The sequence below is a fragment of the Euprymna scolopes genome, chromosome 12 (genome assembly GCF_053919585.1).
Source record: "Euprymna scolopes isolate OS-2025 chromosome 12, ASM5391958v1, whole genome shotgun sequence".
Classification (NCBI taxonomy): Eukaryota; Metazoa; Mollusca; class Cephalopoda; order Sepiida; family Sepiolidae; genus Euprymna; species Euprymna scolopes.
In genome coordinates, this window is record NC_136493.1 from 78,599,625 (window position 1) to 78,622,918 (window position 23,294).

The window sequence follows — 23,294 nt, forward strand, 5'->3', positions numbered from 1 at the left end:
AAATGTTCATAATTCGACAGCCATTGTATACGAGTATCTGTAAATGATATGACGCAACTTATATACAGACAAAATATCTTACGTACACAAACCTACACACATGCACATACAAACACATAATACTTGACAATCAGTGGGTCTGTTGATTTCGAGCTGGGGTATTGTTCTTTGCATTCCGCAGAAGTCTAACATTCTAGGCTTTAAATTCTCTCTTTTAGAACGAGTTAGTTTATTGCTAATTGCCTGGAGTGCAACAAATGAGTAATGTCGACGGGATTGTTGATGCATATTTTCGTAAGTCGTAGTGCACTTCTTGTGCGCTGACTTCAAAAAAGCAAACCTAACCCTGTTTTTAAACTCCTTAAGAGGAGGTATGTATGGCATAATCACGTTGACACACCGGTTCCCGACAGATCACCGAAGTTAAGCAACGTTGAACCTGGTCAGTACTATATGGGTGACTATTTAGGACTTCCAGGTGCTGTATGTGCTCTCCGCTTATCTCGGCATTGTTTCCAGTCGTCCTGGAATTCTCCTTGTCAATGGACAAACAGCGCCGATTCAGGAGAGGTGTGGTTGGGATTGCGCAACCCCTGCCTCACAATTACACGCACAGCTGCCTCTACAGGAGTTATCCTTTGTCTTTCGAGACTGAATGGAGGCATTGAAGAGGAGGTAAATAATATTAGATTACTGATCATATTTGTACATAAGCGGCCGTTTGGGTTTCGCATCTCGGTGCGAAAACGCTTTTTAAGCCAACACATCACTAATAATGACGAAACAGCTGTCTGAAGATGACTATATATACTAGTAGGGAGACCCAACGTTGTCCAGGATTCAGTGATAATCGATTAATGTTCCACCCTCCCATACTTTTATTGTCATTGAAATTGCATTTTAAATCAAATCGATTGACTGCTTGCTATCGTCGAGAACTCATCGCGGTGTACCGGAAGAAACCCTTACATGCCTCCATTTTCTTGTAGAAAGCTTACGGTCCGTATTACAGTGTGGATAGCAGCATTATCCTGTTGGAATAACCATCCATCCTCACACAAACGATGACCCTCCATCATCAAAGATGCTTTTTGTTGCATGCTACCATAACCAGCAGCTGTTTGACGACCCTGCACCACCTGGAACTCCATCATCCTTCTGTAAAAGGCACACCATACCATTATGGATCCTCCACCACTATGACGTGTGGAAAAAATTTCAAGGGGCATGTTTTTGTCATGCCAGTATCGCTGGAAGCATCAGTACCATCTAAATTGAATTTTTTCTCATCAGAAAACAGGACTTTCTTCCACTTATTAGCATTCCATGTTTGGTATTCACGACCAAATCTTAAGCGGTCCACTTTGTGACGTGGAAGCAATCGAGGAATTTGTTTACCCTGTTTATTTACCATGCCTTTTTGTTGTAAGTGTCGTCTGATGGCTATTGAACTGCAATCAGCATCTGTAACCGCCTTAATTTGACTAGAAGAAAATCATCTCTTTAAGCTAGCCAATCGAACCTGTCTGATTCTCCCGTTTGATTCTCATACTCAATGCAGCAGAAGTTTGTGGCGGGGGCCTACCAAAAGATTTTGCTTTTCCATGATTCTCGGTGTTCTTTAGAAAGTTGTAAATAACAGATTTACTGCTATCGCTTGCTGTGACAATCCTCGCTTATGGAATCCTAGAATTCGAGAGCGCTCAACTTCGGTTAGTTTTCTTGCTTTAGGCATGGTAACACCTTTACACAGTGATTGCTAATCTCTAACTGAACTAAAAACATTAGAATTACCATAAATCTAACAATTTATACGTTTGGTCTTATAATTTGGATCATGTGTAAAAAGTCTAATTTAATAAAAATGCAAATTTTGAAATAAAATTTTTGGAATATACTTTTTTTTTCCATAACCTTTTAGATTGTAGTATTAGTAATCTTAAGTCGGAAGAGTTTAAAATCTATCCTTTAAAAAAAAGGTTTCTTTTTAAAGATTTTTAAGTGGTCTTAATTTTTTGATCAGCAGTATATATATATATATATATATATATATATATATATATATATATATATATATATATATATATATATATATATAATGAAGCGAAGTTAAAGTTCTTTAAGAACCTTGACATCTCTTCGGGGCCTGTAGCGCAGTGGATAGAGGCGAACATTGCCTGAAGATAGCGGTTCCAATCCTACCAAAGCAGGAAAGGGGATTAATTGACCAACATGTGGTGAGACTACAACCATGGAAGGCGGTAATTATAGAGGGATACAATTATAAGACTCAGCATTCCAATCCAGTTGCGGTTAATCAAGAAGACCAGAAAATGGGTTGGCTGAAATGAGGTGAAACAACAACACCTATGAAAATGAGGATTATATATTTTTTTTTTTTTTCATAAATACGCATTGTTTTGCAAACAGCTGCCAAAATATAATCTGCTAACAGGGCTACCTCGTGTTGCCGGAGCCATAAAAGTAAACAAAATAAAGTGTTTATTTTAAAATGAAGGAATAGGATAATATTATCATATTATCCTATTCCTTCATTCTCATTTCATTTCTAAATGTCTTTAATTTCTTTTTCTATATTTTCTATTTTGTGTCGTTTGGGCGATCGGGTTTCGATCCTGGCTTGAGGTAGTTGCTTGTTTAGCCGCACTAATAAGTTGTAAAAAAGCGGAACAGTACTGTATGTGGATATATATATATATATATATATATATATATATATATATATATATATATATATATATATATATATATACAATTACCGATTATGTACTAAATTCCCGATTCCGATACAATTACCGAATCCGATTCTGATTATTTATAAATTTTTAAATATTTAACTTTTTTTTAAAAAGGAAATTGAGTTTTTATTATCATTTTTTATTATTATTATTATTATTATTATTATTATTATTATTACTATTATTATTATTATTATTATTATTATTATTATTATTATTCACTTGAAAATTGCTATTTACTGAAATTGGAAATTAAAAAATAGTATTATGTGCTTCAGCGATAGGGAGTTTCAGTTTCTTGGATTACACAGGAACGTGTCCTCCTATTAAATAATAAATGTGATTAATATTAACATTTTACGGCAGTTTCATAGAAACTCTAATTATTGAAAGTGTATTAGTAAAATTTATATTTATAGATTTTGAATACAATTTAAACGTTGTTGTCAAGTGTGAATTTGTACTCAAGTATGTATTTCTATTTATCTTTGTTATATGTGTGCGAAGAAAGAGGGGTGAGAGAAAAGAGAAAAAGATAGGAATTGAATTTAATTAAGAGTAAACAGGAACAGACTGCACATGGAGCCAGAGTGTCATATAGACGACTATTGCACCCGTTTAAATGGTTAAGGGTACCAAGTGTACCGTTAAACAGCAATTTATTTTCTGTTTCCCACTGTAAATAATGACACTAAGTGTGAACTTGAAACCATAAAGAAAAAATGGATACACACACACACACACACACACACACACACACACACACATACATACATATATATATATATATATATATATATATATATATATATATATATATATATATATATATATATAGTCTTGGAAGGGTTTCAACCTGTAAAACTATATTTAAAAAAGTTCATTCCAAGTCCTTTGTTGGAAAGCTAGTAGTAAGTCAGTTAATCTCTTGCAATGATTGTATTATTTTGCTCCCAAGAATTGACACTAGTCTTAATATTTGTTAAAAATCATCAGTCGTTTACATAAAAAATTGTTTGGGGGATTTCAAAAAAAAAGACAGTATCATAGTTCCCCAGCATTGTTGACCAAATACCGTCTTCTTTAAAATAACAAGTAAAAAAACGTCCTGAATATTATATATATATATATATATATATATATATATATATATATATATATATATATATATATATATATATAGATGTGTGTGTGTGAGGTGTGTGTGCGTTTATATTAAGTTAGGTATGTGTGCTTTTTTATATATTTGTAAGTACAAGGTTTCACTAATTAATTCAATTAAGAGAATATTATGAATTTGAGAACACAAATGCTTATTATAAGTGGTCGTAATGTAGACTATACTTAGTTTAATTTAGTTTCTTGCAATGGGTAAAAACGAAATAGAAGCCTTTCGTGAAAATTAAGACACCTCTGATTTCTGTAAAATATTACAAATAGTTATTATAAATTAATATTTACCAAATTTTAAATTTTATTCTTTATAATATAGGCATAATTTTCCATTTAAAACTTCGGGTATTTTAGATTTACGTTAAATTTAATCCAGTTTTACAAACTACTCTCAAATATGTCAAAATTTTAGCATTATCGGACTGGCAATATAGACATTTACCACTGGAAAACTTCGGGTGCGCCTTATAACACAGTATAAAATTTGTACTGACTCAGCTGACATCTGAATGTTACCGTTATGCGATCCGCTTAGTTCATAGTAACCTGCCAATATCCAACTCTAAGGTTGAGCAACATATCACCCAATACTCTCTGGATCTTATATCTAGTTGACGTGACTAAGTAAAAAGCATTTTTATAATGTACTAATTTTGAAAGGTCACTTGTCAACATTTAAGCACAATTAGTTTACAAATTACAGTCATTGAAATGAAGCTTCTGTTGCAAATTTTCAAAATAATGGATATTCCTAAATTTCCTCTGATGGTAAAACATTGCTTTCTGATGGGATAAAAATACTTTTCAGCAAAGCGATGACTACAAAAGTGTTATTCAGGTTCTGCCCTATTGAAACAACGGTTAAGAAGTATTATACTGACTTTAAACGCAATCGTACAGGCACAAACGATGCTAAACGCATAACTAGCTCACAATCGGCAGTTGTCTCGGAAAACGTCAAAAAATCCAGAAACTCGTTTTATCCGAGCTTAAATTTAAAAAGAAGTTGAAGATATCAGAAGGTTGTATGTTCATCATTTTGCATGAATAGTTGTCAATGAGAAAGCAGTGCTCAAGGCAGGGATCCCAGTAACATTTTATTTTTGATTTCCCAAAAATTAACAAGGAAAAATCCCAAGAAAGTAGAACATTTCCCAAGATTAATAAATAAATAACCAAAGTACTAAATAAATTTTATATGCATAAAACTACTAAATTTAATTATGCATCTTCGTTCAAAAAATAAATAATATTTTTCTTTTAAATTCTTATATTTTTACAAAGAACTTCCATCTTTGTTCGTTTTATTAAAAAAAAAATGAAGGCTCAAAATATATTTTTAGTCGCGTGCAAGCGACCCTATAAGTCACTCCGTCGGTCCGTCGGTCGATCTATCCGTCGCTCGGTCTGTCGGTCTGTCCGTAACACTTTTGTGCTTGGCCTTTTTGGTTAAAATCAAAGGTCTGTTGTTAATAGATGCTGTTCTTAGCTTTTTAAGTATTTCTTGATCAAAGTGTGCGGAATAAATCGAGACGGGGATCAAGCGGAGAAAAGACTGCTCCTCTGAGGATGAATCCACAAGTGAGAGGGAGAACTCAACCTCACCTCTCCCCGGTTCATTCGAAAGAATAAAAACAAAAGAGGAAAAGGGGAAGATAAGGTGGCCCCCACTCCCTGTGAGCATACACCACCCCTAACAACAAAATCCACTTCCGCCCCCAAACCATACACTGCACCAACACCAGACACTGCACCAACACTAGACATTACACCACATATATTAAAAATCCACATATATTAAAAATATATTAAACACCGCATATATTAAAAATCGGCCTTGTGCATAATTTGCTCGGTGGGGGAGCAAATAAGTACCAACCTCACATATAAGACCTTGGTCAATGTAGGGGCAACCCTTCATACCAATTTTCACTATCCAGCTCCTCTACTACCCGGGGAGTTGGTCCCCATTTCTCCTTCACTCCTCACATTAAAAATCGGCCTTGTGCCTAATTTTCTCGGTGAGGGGGCAAATAAATACCCTGTTGTTCGTGGCCTTTTGGCCAAGATCAAAGTGTAGTATCTGTTTTTACTACATGCTGTACTTATTGTGATATAAAGTGGGGGATCACTTTTCTGTATTAATTTAATGTAAAATGATCACCCACTTTACAACCAGTCAGTCTCAAAGCCATTCAAGTCATTCTCCAGATTATTCAAGTTGTTTTTGAAGGATTCCACTTATTTTTTAAGCATTCAAGTCATTCTTAAGGTCATTCAATTCATCCTTAAGTTCATTAAACTCATCCTAAGTCATTTACTTTTTATTTATTTAAGTCATTTCAGCCCATTTTTCGGTCATTTTAGTTTATCTTTAAGAATTCCATGTCAATCCTACATTCACGCATTCATTCATTACACGAGAGCACGCGACTAATGGCTATCGGCCTTGTAGTAATGAGCATCGAAAGATCCTCGGTGAAACAACATTTTAATTTTTAACGGTCGTTTCTGAAAAACAAGTGTCCGTTGGTTTTAACTATCATATAAAATGGAAAGAACTAAGTTCAATGACTGTGTATACATTATATGTATATATTAAAATAAAATATTAAATTGGCACAAATGCAAAACAGTGAAAGGAAAATGGATCACACAATCACATCTCAAGCACAAATGAATCATACTGGACATCGCTGAAGCAACGCGTTTTCATAAGCTGTCAGAAACATGTCGAGAAGTATATATGTTGTTACTTGTTTTTCTTTTTGTTGTTTTTTAGAACCATATACAACAGTTAACAGTGGGTTATGGCGGAAACGTCAAACGCAACCAGTTAAGCATCGTTTATGCGGAGCACATAAGCAAAGAAATGTTTTAAGACGAAACAAACGATATTCCTTTACCTTCCTTTATGTAATTTTTATTAACTTACACAACACTTTACTCGAATTCCCAAGATTCCGATTTTTAACCCCAAAGTTAACGCTGAAATCCCAAGATCTTGGGGAAAATCCGAAGCACTGGGATCCCTGGATACGGTTGTTTCCTGATGAATATTAGATACTAGTATTGAATACTAATGATAATTGCTAATTTGTGAATTTGATTATGCATTTGGCTCTATGAGATGAAACAGCTATAGAATTAATTTTTAAATTATTTATCTTGTGGATTATATATGTGCGTGTGTATATGTGTGCGTCTTTCGGTTTTTTATTGCACACATTTGTTTGTTTGTTTGTTTGTTTGTTTGTTTGTTGTTTTCATTTTGAAAAGGAGAACTACATCTCGAAATCATCAAATACATTTACCACCCCTGTTTTATTAAACAGTACGGCGATATTCACTGATTTGTATATGAACGATTTTGAAAAATAAATAGATATACGAAGATCTAAATACAACCTCCGTTCGTTTGTTTATTTTTGTACATATGTCACATCAATTAGTCTACATTGCTAACAGTCCTCTCTATACTTACATATTTGTTTACCAGCAATGCTTCAAGCAAATTCCATCATTTTATATATATATATATATATATATATATATATATATATAGTAATTTATAAAATATATATGGCGATTAAGCTACACTGAATATTCCCCGTTTCATCCACTCTAGGACTCCTTAGTCTTATGCGCGAATTCTGTGGTTGTTATCGTTTTTATATGCTCCTCTTCTATTGAGATTTTAGTTAGCCAACCAGCTTTCTAGTATCAACCGCGCCCTTCCTATCAGCCAATGGGCATGCATTTTATCGGATAAAGGATCTGTTTTAAAACGAGGTTAGTGTTTTTTTTTATTGTTAGTTTATATATAAATATATATATGTGTACATACATATATGCATATATATATACATATCTATATACATGCATATATGTGTGATCGTTTATGTATGTTCATGTTTATTTAATTTATTTATTTGTTTATTTTCTATTGTTTTTGTTAGTTTTAAAACTATTTTGTATCGCTATCCTAGAGTAAATTTTATCTTGTGAACACAGTCATTTGCTATTTCTCTTCTACAGTTTAATAGATGTTGGGGTTCTTTAAAATACAGGATAGCAAATTTTTCATGAAGGCATAATCTACATGGGTCGTCTAGGTCCCTACACGTTGTAGCTTGTCTTATTATTTTCCATTCGACTACCGGCGAATGTCCGCTTTCTTTGAGTTCCCAGTATTTATTCGCTAGTGTTGTTTTTATACGGTGTTTTTTATTGTTGAATGTACTTTTGTGGTCATAGTATCGGGTTTTGAAATCTAAGGAAGTCATGCCTACGTAATATTTCTTTAGCAAATATTGTTGCCTGATAAACTACGCTTTTGGTTAGACATTTATTTTGAACTGGGCAAAGTGTGCGGTGTCTACAGTTACATTTATCTTGTTCGTTATTAGTATTTTTATTTATAGCATGGTTGTTCGTGTTCGTGTTATTATTATTATTATTATTATTATTATTTCTGCTAGTGTTAGTTTTATTTTTGCCATGGTGTTTACTTTTTTTATTTTTTATTTTGTTGTTGTTTACATTATTTTTATTTAAGATTTTGTTATTATGTGCTTTAATTATCATCTCTAAATTTTCGCAACAACTGTAGGATAACTTTAAGGTATTTTTATTGAAGATTTTTGTGTAAGGGGTTGGTTGCGGGAAAGTGTTTTTCAATGATATCTAGAAATTTCTTGCCAAGTTTTGTTTTTAACATTTGCTTGTATGGAGCCGTATACCAAATTATAGTTCCTTATCATTCTGTTTTTAATTTTATTATAGTTATTGGTGTTTTGTTGCTTACATTTGATATCGATATTTTTGTATCCACTATTTTTTAGGGCTGTTTCGTAGATATTGGTTGATTTGTCAACCAATATCTACGAAACAGCCCTTAAAAAATAGTGGATACAAAAATATCACAATATATTCACAATATAAAATTTCACAAAAATATCTACGAAACAGCCCTAAAAAATAGTGGATACAAAAATATCACAATATATTCACAATATAAAATTTCACAAAAATATCTACGAAACAGCCCTAAAAAATAGTGGATACAAAAATATCACAATATATTCACAAGATAAAATATAACAAATATTCACAAGATAAAATTTACTCTAGGATAGCGATGCAAAATAGTTTTAAAACTAACAAAAACAATAGAAAATAGACAAATAAATAAATTAAATAAACATGAATATACATAAACGATCACACATATATGTATGTATATGTATATATATGAGCATATATGTATGTACACATATATATATTTATATATAAACTAACAATAAAAAAAACTAACCTAGTTTTAAAACAGATCCTTTATCCGATAAAATGCATGCCCATTGGCTGATAGGAAGGGCGCGGTTGATACTAGAAAGCTGATTGACTAACTAAAATCTCAATAGAAGAGGAACATATAAAAACGATAAACAATCACAGAATTCGCGCATAAGTCTGAGGAGTCCTAGAGTGGATGAAACGCGGAATATTCAGTGTAGCTTAATCGCCATATATATTTTATAAATTACTAACTAGCTCTACCTACGTATTGAGCACTTTTGAAGTAAATACTTAAAGTTTACGCATAAATCTATACTTTCGTATATTAATTTTATGTGAGTAAATTAAGTAGTTATATATATATATATATATATATATATATATATATATATATATATGAACTACTTCATTTACTCCCATAAATTAATATACGAAGGTATAAATGTATGTGTAAACTTTAAGTATTTACTTCAACAGTGCTCAATACGTAGGTAGAGCTATTTTATAACTTACTATATATATACATATATATATATATCGTCATCTACAGACAGGGGTTTTGTCGTATAACTAAAGGTAGCACGTGTGCATATGACAATAATCGAACACTGAAGCAAATGCGATCAATAAACAAGTAGCACTATTCGTACCTTGTTTGTTAACATACATTTTACACGTTATCGATAATCAGAGAAACATTGTTCAGAATATCATTCTGTTATACTAAGTATAAACAATTATCTCCTTTATGAGAGGGTTCAACATTTCAATATATATATATATATATATATATATATATATATATATATATATATTAAATTCTTCGTTAGTACAAACAAACGGCTACATATGTGCATACATGTTTCTGTAATTTCCCGTTACAGAGAAATTACCTCATCAGATGTTAATAGCGCAATCCTTGGCGTGATGACGTGATTTTCTCTGTAACGCGAAATTACAGAAACATATATACACATATGTAGCTGTTGGTTTGTATAAACGAGTTTAATGTAATATGCTCTGTTAACTCATTGAGCACTTTTCTGGTAGACACATCTTCTTTCAGTGGATGTACTTTTAGGAACCAAAATCAAACTACCATTATATATATATATATATATATATATATATATATATACATATATATACATATATATATTCATATATATATACATATATATACATATATATACATATATATATACATATATATATACATATATACATATATATACACATATATACACACATATATTTATATATATATAATTATATATATATATTTATATATATATATATATATATATATATATATATATACCTTATTATCTCCCACATTACCAGGAATATACACTCATAATGCAGTATTTGACTGAGCAAGAGTATAAATACAAACGTTAAAGAGATATTAAGGCAAGTGTACTCTGTAACACCATAAAATATTGATAATTTGAAACTACAGGTGCATAACATATGGGATACGAAAAGAAAACCTGATTACCGGACTGCTGATAAGAAAGGCCTGTCTATAGAACATTGAGTACTTTGAAAATAGGTATTTTGTGTGCTTTTTTTTTTTTTCTCGCGCTGATTAGCTTCCTTGTAGTTACACTTAGAATTTATGAACTATTTTATATCGATATACCAGCTATGGTCTGAAACAATTTCACGCAATTGTTGCAAATACAACATAACATTTCGAAATAACCAAAAACATAAGTGTCTGTTCCTTGTAAAGCATTGAATTATAAGAAATATTTATAGCTCTATTATTGAATTATTGAGCTATCTAAAACAACTTTGTATATTTTTGTTTATATATATATAATACTATTCCAGTAGTAAAATTATATAGAGACGCATATAGGTATAATGTATACACACACTCATATATATAGCTGAAAACACTATCAATAATTCCCCCACTCGTTATCTGTGCCTAAACCTAAACGTAGATTCCATGAACAAAGCTTCTTTCTTAGAACTGCACGCCTGTGGAATTGTCTTCCGTTTTCCTGCTTTCCAGCTGACTACAATATGGTTGTCTTCAAGCCTAACGTAAACAAGTTCTTGATGAGCCGCCCCACTTGTTAACAAATTTACCGAATTTCCATACTAACGATTACTACATTGTCCAATTTCTACTGTACACACTTTGATCCTTATCAAGACCAAGAGGCCACGCGAGGATAAGTAGTGATGCCTATGTGATATATATATATATATATATATATATTTATATATATATATATATACTAGCAAAAGTACCCGTCCTTGACTGGGTTTAAAAACAGCCTACAGAAAATGGGCTCTGATTTATGAAAGTATGATAGGTTATGAAAAGGAAGGGTTGTAAAGAGATAGCTTCGAATTTGGGGGTATCAAAACCAAAGCAAAATATGATGAAAGTAAAAATAAAATAGATAAACCCCATAATTTATTATACCATACCTGTTCACACTGAAACACTTATCACAATATTCTGTGGATCTATATTAAAAAAAAACTTGTTAAACTTTGTGACATATTTCCATTCTATGGAGATCAGGTGTGAACGAACACTCCATAATTTTATTATACCATATTTCTTCAAACTGAAACATAATTATCAAAGTATACTTACGCAGATAGATATGAAAAGTCTTTATTAAAGTTTGTGCCTATTTCCATTCTATGGAGGCCATGCGCGAACGCAGACCCAACAATTTTATTATACCATCCCTATTTAAGTTAAAACATACTTATCAAAGTATTCTTATGTATATCTATATCAAAAACACTTGTGAACGTTTTTCTTTTATTTTTAAATGTTTTATTTCCATACTTTGTGAACCAGGCGCGAACGCAACTCCACAATTTTAATGAACCACTGTTCTGCCAGATCAAACATACCCATTCCTGTGTCTCGATACATCTTCTATCATTATATGTAATCAGTTTTTTAAAATAGTCAACCATATAGACACACACACACACACACACACATACGCACACATTCAGCTTTATATTATAGATATAAAGAGAAAGAGAAGAAGAGAAAGAGACAGAGAAGCAATCATATACTATCTGTGTTTTTTTTGTTTTTTTTTTTGCCTTTACTTATTGGAAAATGTGAATGAATCTGTAGTAATTCATTGGATTCATTTACTCCACTTTTAATTGCTTAAAGTTCTAGTGGACTAAATCTCTCCTACTGAGCTGATCTTATATCTGCAGTATTTAATGTGACTAGTGTGAAAAGCATATACTTTACCTTGTAAGTGGTATAAGTTTATTTACTTTTTATCGTTCTCTGGCTATGAATTAAAACAAGCATTTCTCTATATTGTATACTAGCTGTAACCGCCCGGCTACGCGTTACCGTGGCTGAGTCTAGTTGACGCAAATATTAGATTGATTTGTATCGCACAGACACACGCGCACACACGCATATAAACACGCGCGCAGACCCACACACACACGTGCAGACACACACACGCACACATACGCCCACACACACACACGCACACACGCAAACACATGCACACACACACACACGATAACACAAAACCACACACACGCAAACACACAATGCACATATACAAACGCACGCATAAACACACGCACACACGCAAGCACACCCAGATGCACATACACACACGCACACGCGCGCGCACACACACACATTTCTGGTTATGATTTATTTAAGTTAGAGCCAAGCAATATAGTTCAATGTGTAAGGTTTCGGCAAAATCCGGGTTTCAGCTATATCATTCGATTAATCCGTTTTTTATTTGGCGTATAAAGAAAGAATTTTAGTCAATCATGCTTTTAAAAAAAAAAGGAAGACTTATCTAGTTTTTAAAAAGATGAAATAATGGCTTACCAACATATGCGGATGTGATGAAAAACAGTATTTAAGAACAATATGTATGATCTATGTAAGCACAAAAGATTTATCACGATACCGTAACTGTATAAGAACAATTAGCGTCTACGGTATATTTAACGTAAAAAAAAATAAAGAATTCTTGGCTTATGAACATGTCTCGATGTGTCTTAATTGGTTATTATGTTTGTATTTGATTTATTTTATTTAAAACGATTGCCTCTTGACTCCATATTTTAAAATTTCTGGAGTGTTCGTTTTGTAATAAGATTTAGATTTTGGAATGAACGAATTGTCAGCTCTCATCCAATGAGATTTGACGGAATATGAGAAGCTAGAATTTATTAATTTTGAATTGGGAAATCGAAAGACTGTGGTATGCCTATGAGTATATGATCTAGTAAATAGGGGTGAAATCTCATATCTCTCGAAAGTGCAGAAATCCTCCCGGTGATGAGTGGATGCAGAGGAGGACTTGTTATTTAGAGGGAAAATAGGAACTACTTCCTCTAAAGAGGGTTGCATTTGTGATGATTTTGCTCCTAGGATTAAATGTAGGTTTTTATTATAACGGTTAAATGTGTCTAAAAAGGCGTTCTAAAGTGACATAAAATAGTTACTAATAATCTATGCTTAATAAATTTGTATGTGGCATCTGCTGTTGCAAATCTACGGTACTTTGGTCCAGAGGGGAATTTCTGCAATCAAAATATTACATAGGAGATAATTGTCTGCGTAAATGAAAAAGTCGGTCATTTGGCCTGCGTGCGAGATTGTAATACTTTAGTCGCTTTATCACGGTAGACTGTTCTTGTATAAATGTTTAATTTCAGTTGAATATCATTATAATGGAGACAGAAATGGTTGTGTTGCTACGTTCGAGTCCCACAACCGGCGATAATTATAACCTCCTGCGCTGATGATTCCGAAAGGGTGAAACACTAGTGCCTGTGGGTATTAAAATATATATATATATATATATATATATATATATATATATATATATATATAGTAGCTTTATTATGTCTCTGTGTCTGTGTCTCTGTGTACAATTCTCTTACAGCTCACACCACTTGTCTCCAACATAGACCAAAATTTATTGCACTGTATCTCTAAAATTTGGTCCCCCACCAAAAAATCGTGCACACTATTTTCCAAGGTAAAGGTAAAGGTATTAGCCTATGTATACATACTCTCCTACGGCTTACACCACTGGACCGATCATGAAAAAAACATCCATGATGATGGTCTCCGACCCAGGGATGGTGCACACCATTTTTCAAGGTCAAAATCAAAGGTTAAGGTCATATTTTGTGCGTCACTTAATAAACTTCCCCACCTAGGAATGGTGCACACCAAGTTGAGGTTTGCAACAATCCTAAAGTGAATTTGTGAATTTGAATCAAATCACCCTCCTCCACCGTCGTCTCCTCAATAAATCTAATAAATCTTAATGAAATTTGGCATGATAGTGGTCTACAAAAAAGGCCAAAATTTATTGCACTGTATCTCCAAACTTTGACCTTCACAAAATAACGCTGCCAAAAACAATGTAACAGATCATTAAGGCTCTTTTTTTCCTGGGATGCATATAATTCTTTTGAAAAATTGAAGATAATACTTTCCTCTTTCAGATACGCACTAAAGATGCCACCCAAACGAAATAGAAACGAAACTGAGTTAGAAAGATGTTAACTATTGTGATTATTTGTAATTGTTTCAATTTTTATGTGTAACAATATGTGTGTCAGCTTTGATATAAACTATTTGTTTTAAAGTTCATAGTTGGATTTCAGTCACTTCAGTCACTTCAGTCACTAATTAAAAATGTTAAACACATTAAGCAATAGTAACTCTTACAACATCCACTCACTGCAAGGGTACCCGTAAAGCATACGCGTACAGCGAAGCGCAGGTATCCTATATATATATATATTATGTAGGTATCCTATATATATATATATATATATATATATATATATATATATATATATATATTATGTAGGTATCCTATATATATATATTATGTAGGTATCCTATATGTATATATTATGTAGGAGGAATTGAATGGGAAACAATGTATGCAATTACAATACAACTAATTTAACCTGTAGCATGAGATTAAGGACAATTGTTTTTGTTGTTAAAAGACTTCCGCGTGAAAACAAACATGGTGACCAGCAAAAAAGAAAACACGGAATACATTGGATAATAAAGGTCTTAACATCATTGCTTTTAGATTAAATTAAAAAAAACTTATATAGGAGGAGTGTAATCTGTTGAAAAAATTGAAAAAAAAAACGAAAAGAAAAAATACAAGGAGGTACTTTTTTACATTAGAAAAACATATTTGCTTCTAACTTGCAATGGAAAAAAGAAAATAATATACTTCTAGAGTTGAATGTAATAAGCAAAGAAGAAAGCTCTCACGTGTGTGTGCATTATGTGGCTATACGGCTTACCTTCAGGTGAGATCTGAGAGAGAGAGAGAGATATTAAAGATAGCGGCCGTGGATTCATAAGGGTAGTCTCATGGAATCGCACGAGATCACACTGCCCGTTGCACACATATGCAAATGGAATGAAGTCAGTTTTTTAATAAGCGGCTGTTGGCAGAGGTCAGGGGGGAACGCGTGCTGGACGGTGAGAGAGAAAGTTGGCAATGACGAATTCTAGCTGAACTTTTGTTTATTTTATTTATTTTTTTATTTATTTATTTATTTTTGCTTTTTACCAGCCCATTAAGCTGCAAATCGTTAATAAATAATTTTGGACACGAAAAACGTAGTTTTTTTTTTTTAAATCAAGTTTTAGTTTAATCACGCACAACTTGGGTAAAGAAAAACAATTTTTTAAATATGTAAGTGCACTTGAACAATCGGCACCCCTTACAATTTTTTCCCCTTTCGTCTTTTTTTTTCAACTATTTTTGTAGATTATTGGATACTAAGCTACCAAATAACAAAAAAAAAAGATTTGGAAAAGGGTTCAGTTTCACATACAGCGTTCTAATAAATCGATCCCCCATTTCAGAACTGATTTACAGCCCCGAATTGAGGTTAGCACCTTCACCACCACCAGCCCTCCCCCTATATTATTATTATTTTCTTCTTTTTTTACGACTTTTAACTTTGAGAGAAGTTCAATCTGCTCCCCCCTCCGTCATTATTTTTTATTTAGTCTACTCGTTGGCCCTTAAACGGTAAGATGAAAAATGTTCAAAATAAAGAGTGATTTTGAGATTGTACTATCTTTTATTGTCTTGAGAAAACATTTTTTTAAGTGATGAGTGAAAAAATAAAACTCATGAAGCCTCCCGGGCACTACTGCAAGCACTAATAAAAATTAAGGAGGCCCTTCTAAAAGCACTACTAAATCCAAGTTTCTACCTCTCCCCTCCTTGAAGAGAAAATAGTTTTTAAGAATATCTGAAAAATAAATCATCAGAATCCACAGCAGTAAATATAGTTATAGATATAAAAGCAGTAAATATAGTTATAGATATTATTATTATTATTATTATTATTATTATTATTATTATTATTATTATTGTTGTTGTTGTTGTTGTTGTTGTTGTTATTATTATTATTATTATTATTATTATTATTATTATTATAATAATAATAATAATAATAATAATAATAATAATAATAATATATTGTATATTTATATCTGAATCAGTTTTTTTTTAACTAAATAGAGTTAAATTACATTTATTTGCAAGGAAAAACGTTAATGACTTTTAATATCGGATTTATGACAGGGCGGCCATGAAATAGGTAAGCAGATGAATTTTTGGAAACCAGAACTCAAAAACCAGATGGACGATTTAAACGCCCAGGCAAGCTGATATACAGTGACTGGGCAAAATTCTTAGCTCAAATCCTAATACCTACTCACACTATAACGTTATCCTGTACCTAAACGAACATAAAGTTAAATGGAAAAATCTAAGGTAAAAGACTTAATCCGCACTAACGCCTTTCTAACAAGCCTGCTCACATAACTGCTTCCACTGCATGTCCCTAAATCACTTTGAGGAGTGTAACTATTCATTAGATATATAACTTCTACAAACTAACCCTATAACATTAACTAACCACGCGGAGTCGCAGAAATACCTGGATTAGGACCCAGGCGCGGAGCAAACCCTCTCAGAGCTGATGGACCCAGTAGATCTTTCCAGATCACCCGTCTAGGAGAAGGAAAGCTCTGAAACTAAACCAAAGGGGAGGGAGGCCTCTCCAGTCTTGGATGACAACCTTCCTAGAGCTGGTGACTCAAACAAATTACCGGTCTGCAAACCTAAATTGCTTAAGGAGTAGATAGGCTCTGTCTATCGCCCGGCTTCCATACACCTTATTTGCCCATTAGTCAGGCGCAGAGACACTATCACAGTGAATCGACAAAACACTTAGTTGTAGATCTTGTTTCTTGTCTAGGGCAATGAATGCCGTTTACCCACTCCCGACACATCCCACCCCTCAAAACTGGGCACTTAGGAGTGCTTGAGTACCACACATGCCTGCGCAATTAGATTAGGGTGACCTGCTTTTAATGGGTTGAGGGTACCGAATTGACAGTTCCTGGTTTCTGTTTCCGACTGGTAGTACAGGTGCCCTAACTCTTTGGTAGCCTTTAGAGCGGCTGCTCCATCAACAGTTGTATAATATCGGGTGTTCTTAATGCCATGTCGCGTATGGAAAGGGACCCTGCACTCATCCCCGATGGGCTTTCCTAAGGCCACAGTCCTAGTTGAAGAAAGGTCAGCTAATGGTCTACTTGTGTTGCATGTCTGATACCCTGCATAACCTCTTGTTCAGCTTCCCTTACCTAACTGAAACTCTTTAAAAACGTGATGGCAGTACAATCAAAAAATAAGCTTAAACCAGGCCTAGGGACAAACAAATCCAACTTGCCTCCTCCCTTAAGGCTTGCATTCACTAACATCCGTGGGCTTAGAACTAATTTAGCTGATGTTAAAGCATTTCTCCTAACAAATACCCGGGGTATCTTAGCATTAAGCGAGACTAAAATACACTCCTCTATCCCCTCTAACTACTTTAACATGCCTGGCTATCTCCCAGTCTGCCATAAAGACTCTGGCAGACATATGCACGGACTTTGAGTCTACATTCGTAACACCCTCTCCCTGACTAGAGAAACAAACCTAGAATCGGACGATCAAGCCTTTATGTGCTTTAGACTAAGCATACAACATAACATTAGCTACTTTTATTTTATCTACCGCTCTCCCTCGACTCTGGACTGCACCATAATAAACAAAGTCTCTGACAGCATAGACACAGCACTCTCCCTCGACACTAGCGCACAAGTTCATGTATTTGGTGATTTTAATGTTCACTACAAAAACTGGCTTGGATTCTCTACTCACACAGATGCAGCGGGCAGACAACACATAGCTTCTCTATATCTCACTCCCTATCACAAATGGTTACGTTTCCAACCCGTTTCCCTGACCAGCAAGAACAACACGCATCACTTCTAGATCTGTTTCTGACCACAGTTCCCGAGGATTGTATAACAAATGCTGACAGCCCACTCGGGAACGCTGATCATGCAGTGATAATGGTCGAAATCGCCCTAAACTCTAGACTCAAAACTGAAGAGCCAGTGCTCAAAACAACGAGATATTATAAAAAGGCTGACTGGGAAGCCATCAGAGATCTTATCAGAGGTGCCCCATGGGGAAATATTTCTCTCTTCCTGCTGAACAGTGCGCCAATGAGACCACTGAATGGTTCAAAACAGCAATTGAAGCACATGTTCCCATGCCGAAATTTTATAGCAAGCCCCACTCTCCCCAATGGTTTACTTCTACTTGCGCAAATGCCATTGCTCAAAGGCAGCATGCATACCGCAGATTTAACCGACATCCGTTCAGTTCAAACAGACAGAAGTATATAGAAACTAGAAGTAACGTTAAGAAAGAAATAGCGACAGCTAAGAGAGAATTTACTGAAACCACTAAAAAACGCATCGAAGCACAAAAATTAGGAAATCGTGACTTCTGGAAAATCTACAACAGTGTAGTAAATAATGGGCAATCAACAATCCCCCACTAACCAACAATCACAAGGTTGTTTGCTCAGCAACCGACAAGGCTAATATGCTTGCCAGCAGGTTTGCCTCCAACTCCACACTGGACCCTTCCAACAACCCCCTGCCTGACTTTCCTTTGCGGACAGACGCCACGCTAGACGATCTAAAAAGCACCCCTGCTCAGGTGCATGCTATCATAAAAAAAACCTTGACACCTCAGAAGCATGTGGACCCGATCTCATCCCAGCTGTGCTATTAAAAAAGTGCTCAGCCGAAGTAGCTCTACAACAAATGCCTTAACGAATCATGCTTTCCGGGCTGTTGGAAAACCACTTCTGTGGTACTAGTATTCAAGAATTCTGGCGAAAGAACTGACCCATCAAATTATCGCCCCATTAGCCTCCTCCCACTTTTCGCCAAAATATTTGAGACCTTAATTAACCATGCTCTAGTCCATCACCTTACAGATGCTAAACTTCTGACTGACAAACAATATTAATTTAGACAAGCCCGTTCTACCGCAGACATCCTCACTGTAATCTCTGAACGTATATACCATTCACTGGACAAAGCGAGGGAGGCCAGAGCGGTAGCTCTAGATATATCTAAGGCTTTTGACAGGGTATCGCATGAGAGTCTCCTCAGGAAAATTAAATCATACGGTATCACTGGTAGAATACTTAACATAATTAAATCCTTCTTAGATAAGAGAAAAATCCAGGTTGCCCTCGACGGTCGTACATCTAAACAATATGATATAAATGCGGGAGTGCCTCAGGTGTCTATCCTTTTTTTTTTTTTTTTTATTACATTTTCACCCCGAACAAGGCACACTGCTACTTTGGTGTAGGGGGCTACTATCAGGGGAAACATCTACTGGGGTACTATGTAGGGATTAGGGCAGCGAGATGTTGGTTCACGTTGCACTTGAACTTATGCATGTCAGTACAGTTGGGGAAGCAGTGACCTGGAATGGAATTCCAAAGTCTAGCAGTTCTGGGGAAGAAACTACTGGAGTAGAAAGATCTTTTACATCTAGGGATCTCTACAGTGTGGGGGTGGGATTTTGCAGCTTGTCGGGTCTGTCGAGGGTGTTCACGTCGTGGGGGCACAAGTGCTTGCAGTTCTTCAGAGCATTCACCATTATAATACTTGTAGAACAGGCAGAGGGATGCAACGTTTCGACGATGGGACAGAGGCTGAAGTTTAGATGCCAGTTTAGGGCCTATCAGATTTGCGACTCTCTTTTGAACCCTGTCAAGGAGCGAGAGACTAGTAGCCGATGCACCGGCCCAAATATGACAGCAATACTCCATACATGGGCGAATAGTGGCCTTATAGAGGTACAGGATACTTTCGGGTGTTAGAAGTTTTCTAGCACGGTAGAGAGAGCCCACCTTCCTTGCAGCGGCCCTGGCAATGCCCTCGATGTAATTGTTCCAACTCATGTTTCCTGTGAACGTTAGGCCAAGGAGCTTGAGAGACGTACTCTCAGATAAAGAGTCGTTGGCCATTGCTATAGGTGGTAGAGAAGGTTTCTTGTAATTATTGAATGAAACCAGTTTTGTCTTGGTGGCATTGAACGTTATCATCCATTTTTGTCCCCATTCCACTACTGATTGGAGGTCATCCTCTAGTGTTTCTGCCATTACTTTAGATATATGTTCGTTTGTTTTCCTGTCGTGCCTGCTATAGAGTGTGGTGTCATCAGCATATATACCCATCTCAGAGGCAATCTTGTCGGGGAGGTCATTTATGAATATCAGGAACAGCAGAGGTCCAAGGATAGATCCTTGGGGCACTCCCGCATTTATATCATATTGTTTAGATGTACGACCGTCGAGGACAACTTGGATTTTTCTCTTATCTAAGAAGGATTTAATTATGTTAAGTATTCTACCAGTGATACCGTAAGATCTAATCTTCCTGAGGAGACCCTCATGCCATACCCTGTCAAAAGCCTTAGATATATCTAGAGCAACCGCTCTGCCCTCTCCCGCTTTGTCCAGTGAATGGTATATGCGTTCAGAGATTACAGTGAGGATGTCTGCCGTGGAACGGGCTTGTCTAAATCCATATTGATGGTCGGTCAGAAGTTTAGCATCTGTAAGGCGCTGGACTAGAGCATGGTTAATTAAGGTCTCAAATATTTTGGCAAAAAGTGGGAGGAGGCTAATAGGGCGATAATTTAATGGGTCAGTTCTTTCGCCAGAATTCTTGAATACTGGTACTACAGAAGCAGTTTTCCAACAGCTCGGAAAGCAAGATTCATGGACCTCTATTGTTCCTGATATTCATAAATGACCTCCCCGACAAAACTTCCTCTGAGATGGGTATATATGCTGATGACACCACACTCTATAACAGGCGTGACAGGAAAACAAATGAACACATAACTGAAAAAATGGCAAAAACACTAGAGGATGACCTCCAATCTGTAGTGGAATGGGGACATAAATGGATGGTCACATTCAATGCTGCCAAGACTAAACTGGTTTCCTTCAATAATTACAAGAAACCTTCTCTGCCACCAATAGCAATGACCAGTGATTCCCTATCTGAGAGTACATCTTTCAAACTGTTTGGCCTAACGTTCACAGGAAACATGAGTTGGAACAATTACATTGAAAACATTGCCAGGGCCGCTGCGAAGAAGGTAGGCTCTCTCTACCGTGCTAGAAAACTACTGACACCTGAAAGTATCCTGTAACTCTATAAGGCCACCATTTGCCCATGTATGGAGTATTGCTGTCACATTTGGGCTGGTGCATCTGCTGCTAATCTCTTGCTCCTAGACAAGGTTCAAAAGAGAGTCGCCAGTCTGGTAGGCCCTGAACTGGCATCTAAGCTTCAGCCTCTGTCCCATCGACGAAACGTTGCATCCCTCTGCCTATTCTACAAGTATTTTAATGGTGAATGCTCTGATGAACTGCAAGCACTTGTGCCCCCACGACGTAGACACCTTCGACTAACTCGACAGGCAGCTAAATCCCACCCCCACGCAGTAGAGATCCCTAAATGTAAAAGATCTTTCTACTCCAGTAGTTTCTTCCCCAGAATCGCTAGACTCTGGAATTCCATTCCAGGTCCCTGCTTCCCCAACTGTACTGACATGCAGAAGTTCAAGTGTAACGTGAACCGGCATCTTGCTGCCCGAATCCCTACATAGTTCCCCAGTAGTTGCTGCCCCTGATAGTAGCCCCCTACACCAAATTGGCAATGTGCCTTGTTTGGGGTGAAAATGTAATTAAAAAAAATATTAGCCATGGAATTAATGTATGAGCGTGACACTTGTGACGTAAAGAAAATAGTTTTTGTGACATAACAGAAACATTTCTATGAAAGTATATTAAAATGAAAAAAGAATATAGATAGATTTCTATGAGTCGTTCTGTTTATAATTGTTTGTTTTGGAAAAAACTTAAAGTCATTGAATTATAAGTGGTTTGCCATACTTATAGGTAAATGTGCACTGAACAGATTCCATAATACTTAAAGTTACATTAAAATTTTGATATATATTTTAATTTACACGCGAAAAAGAACTACATTTCAATGTCGCGTTGATTATTTATTTGTAAAGCAAATTAAAAAGCACATTTTCGGTGTTATTTATTTATGTTGGTTGTGTAGACGAAAATGTATGAATGTTTATTTAAAAAAAGGTGTATTAAAAATGGGGAATAAATTAAAAAAAATGAAGGCGATGGATAAATTGCCGTTGTAAAACGCTCTTATGGTTGTCAACGGGTTAAAGTAGATTTATTTGTAAGAAAATAGTGTTAAAATAACTTAAACGTAATAAGGAAATGAACGATGTAAAAAAAATGCAGAAAGTATGAACAATTGGTTATTTGGATAATTTAAACGCGAAAAACAACACAGTATACGTACACAGTAAAACTACGTTATATCGTCGCATTGATTATTTGTTTATGTACGCATGCGCAATCGGAAGTCGTAAACTGGATGTTGGGTTACAACACTCATTACAAGGTCATTGGAGTTTTATAATTATATATATATATATATATATATATATATATATATATATATATATATATATATATATATGGTCAGCACACACAAGCACACACACACATATATGTAGATTATAATAATTATACCCGTGT

At 34.9% G+C, this 23,294-nt stretch overlaps 1 protein-coding gene across 1 annotated transcript in view; it reads right to left on the minus strand.

Moving 5' to 3' along the window:
• The window catches only part of LOC145291353 (uncharacterized), a 111,426-nt gene that overhangs the window by 65,030 nt on the left and 23,102 nt on the right, over positions 1 to 23,294 (minus strand). The window lies entirely within an intron of this gene.